This window comes from Callithrix jacchus, chromosome 4 (genome assembly GCF_049354715.1).
Source record: "Callithrix jacchus isolate 240 chromosome 4, calJac240_pri, whole genome shotgun sequence".
Classification (NCBI taxonomy): domain Eukaryota; kingdom Metazoa; phylum Chordata; class Mammalia; order Primates; family Cebidae; genus Callithrix; species Callithrix jacchus.
Window position 1 is genome coordinate 42,169,816 of NC_133505.1, and position 3,428 is coordinate 42,173,243.

At 55.3% G+C, this 3,428-nt stretch overlaps 1 long non-coding RNA gene across 5 annotated transcripts in view; it reads left to right on the forward strand.

The window, feature by feature from the left end:
* Positions 1 to 218: 218 nt before the first annotated feature.
* LOC144582122 (uncharacterized) overlaps positions 219 to 3,428 on the forward strand; it is a 59,760-nt gene continuing 56,550 nt past the window's right edge. For all 5 annotated transcript variants that reach the window (XR_013534163.1, XR_013534164.1, XR_013534162.1 and 2 more), the window contains exon 1: positions 219 to 2,602. This is a non-coding gene — a long non-coding RNA (uncharacterized LOC144582122). The remainder of the gene's footprint in view (positions 2,603 to 3,428) is intronic.

Below are 3,428 nucleotides of genomic sequence, written 5' to 3' on the forward strand. Positions count from 1 at the left end.
ACATCAGGGCTTCCCTTTCTCCAACTAGAAGAAGAAGCTTGAGGGACACTTCCCTGAAAGTGTGCAGACAGACACAGGCTGGCCCCAGCATCACAGACATGAAGCCCCCGCTGCCTGCATGCTGGCCTGGCTCTGCCACACCTCCTTTCTGTGCATCTGTCTCCTTATCTGGCAGCAGCTGGGTGAGTTCATCCAGCTCTGCCAGGCTCACCCTCTCCCATTTCCTAGCGCAGAGTCCAGTCCACTAGACTCTGAAGGACCGTGCTCTGGGGAAGGGACGGTGGAGGACACTGTTGGGCCTGTCCTTGCCTCGGGCCTTGAACAGTGCCTGCCATGTGATGAGGGAGCTCAACAGGCATCTGTCAAGTTCATGAAAATGTAATAGACATGCCAGTTGCTGCTTTGCCAGGCACATGGCTCCTTCTAAAGACAGCCGCTCTGCCCCACAGGGAGACCCCCAGGTCTCTGTCTGTGGCTGGTCCCAGCTGACCTAAGGGTGGCCCATCAAGGCACATCAACCTGAGGTGTGATCTGGGATAAGAAATGACATAGGACAAATGGGTTCTGCTTCTCAGAAGGTTGATCTGGGAAGTATTGACCATGAGGTGATTAACGTCCGGCGTTGAAGCTAAAAAGATCATCAGAAAGAAAAGGGAGAGGTGAGTAATGAAGGGCTGAGGCAGGTGGAAGTGAGGACGGAGCAGGGAGCAGGCAGGAGCAGCAGTCCTGAGTGGAGAGGGAATCCGGTGCGCTGGGCGGGGACGCCCTCTGCTTCAACGTCTGCCTGCCCTCAGCATCCTGCATTGCTTACTTTGGCAGCCCCTTCCCCATGCAGAAATCTTTCCCTACAGTCTCAGTTACCTTCGGGGCAAGCCCTGAAAAGACAAGCTTGAAATGACCAAGGCAGGGTGTGGATGTACCTTCCCGTAGCTGGGAAGCAGCATCTGACCAACTTCAGAGACCAAACAATAATCTGGGGACATGTGAGGGAACCATTTATCCAAGCTGGGAATTAGGGAGAAGCTCCAAACATTACTTGAAGGGCCCCAGTAGGAGAATGGAAAGTTAATTGCCAGGACAACTTCCCCACTGCAGGGTAGAGTTGAGGGGGTTGAGAAAATAGGGGGAAGGTGGTAACAAGCAGGGAGTAGAGACTCAGCAAGCCTGAGGAATGAATGGGCACTCTTGTTCCTATGCGCAGGATGAAATGGCATCTTGACACTTTTGCTGAACAAGGCAACACTGGGTCTGTCTGACCTGAGAACACTACATACAACCCAGCCGTACCCAAATGGAGCAACCCACCTGGACTTTCACCTGTCAGAGAAAAGCACCTCATTGAGCACATGGCCAGGGAGGCTGATGGGGATGGAAGGCAGGAACCACACACCACCTGTGTCTGAACTAGGAAGGTGAGCTCCTCCACTGACCCCACACCCATTCCAGAGACCCAGACTGCAGGGCCCTCTCCTAAGTGACTTTCAGCCACAGACACAGTTTCCATCATCACGCACCACACCCTAATCTATTCTGCCTAGGGAGGGAGGAATCCAGACTGCAAGGCTGAAGACCACCTTCATGGAGCAGCACTGGTGCTCTAGGATAGACCCCCTACCCAAACCCCGGCTGGCCACAGCTCAGGGACACAATGAGTCACATAGTACCCTTCCCTCTTCTGTCTGGAGTTATTCCTCAGAACTGCCTTCAGGAGGCCCTGATGGCTGCATGCCCACACAGTGGAGGCTGTCAGTGGGGAAGAGGACAGCTAGGAAGGTCAGGATGGGGCATTGGTGAGAAGGGCAGTCAGTGAAAATTTGGGGACTGCTGGAAAAGGTTTGGGACTGTGTCTTCCATCATGCAGAAGCAAAGGAGAGGGAGATATGCTCCCTTCCAGAGGTGAAGTCCAACCACCAGGACCAGGTTGGGGACCTGCCATGGAGTCTCGGCTGCTGTCCACACCAGTGATGGTAGTGTTCCCAGAATGATGTCATAAAGTGCTGAAAGTGGGGAGTGGTGGAGAGGGGAGCTTCCTTGCTCTCCTGGGTGTTTCTCAGTACTCTCCCCTCCCCCACACCAGAGATTCGCTCCTCCAGCCTCCACAGCCACCAGCCCCACCACCCCTGCAGAGCCAGCTTGCCCTCTCTAACTCTCCCTTTTCCTGCCTCTCCCCCAGGTCTGCTGCCACCACCTCTTGGGGTCACTGAGCCCCCAGCCCACACCACAGGCTAAGGGAGGCTTGCTTGTCATGAAGATATCCATAACAGGTATCTGACAGAAAGAAGGGGTTGCAGGGGAGGGGGGCAGTCATCTGCAAACCAAAAAAAAAGTTGCTGGTTCTGCTCCTTTCCAGCTCTGTGCTGACCTGTCTATCCAGGCCTCACTTGGGCCACAGCCCAGCTCCATGAAGCCTTGCCTGGCCTTCTCTGCTCCCTCATCTGACCAGCCCTCACACCCATCCTTGGCTGGCCGGCTGCTGCACTACGCTAGCTCGGGCTGTATCTGCTCCCTGGCCAGGGCGGGGTGTTCCCCGGCAGTCTCCTCTAAGGAGCCGGCCCCCACCGCAGCTCTCTGGGAGGGCTCCTCGGCAGACCTGGCTGAGCCAGTAAGTGGAACCCACCCCTTCCTATCCCTGCTTGACCCAGATCAAGGATCAGCCCCCGTGAGCTCTTCTCTGAAGAATTTTAGTCCTGTTCATCTCTGTGGTGACATCCTTCATGTCCAATAAGCTTCTCTTGCAGAAAGTGGGCGTGGGCTGCGGTAAGGGCAAGAGGGCCAAAATAGGCTGCTGAAGCCAGGCCTGGGAAGGAGGAGCTGGGGGCCAGGGGCGGGGATATGGGAAATGGGGGCAGGCCTCAGGATAAGGAAGGGGAAGGCTGGCTTCCTGGCCCCTTGCTGGTTAGACACACTGTCCTGGAGCTCTGAACAGCTTTAAATCACACCCACCAGGAATTAGTGTTCAGAGAAAGTGAACCCGCAGGTGCTGGGGTTTGGAACCATGCCATGTGAAGAGGCCTCCTTCCAAGACTGCTGAATCAGATGACCTTGAGGACATCTCACATGGAGAGGGTGGGGTGCAGTGTGTAAAGGTGTGCCTAATGGATGCCAGTGTGTGGAGGAGGGCCCAGCCCAGCCCAGGATGCAGATGGTGGTCAGGAGTGTGAATGGGGGAGTGTGACCAGCTCCTGGTCATAGATATGTGCAGGCATCTGCCATAGGACTCGAGTGGGTGGGAGAGGCAGGTCCGGGTGTATTTAAATTTCTTTCTGACCCTGCCTAATTATTTCTCCCAATTGCTCTTGCTTTGAGCCTGGCCCAAGGTTGTCCTTTGATCAAGACTTCCATGCCTCCCAATGCTAATCTGCCAATCATAAGCATCCCGGGTTTCTCTCGCTGCCTGGATGTTAACCATGAGTCCTCTGGGCTAACAG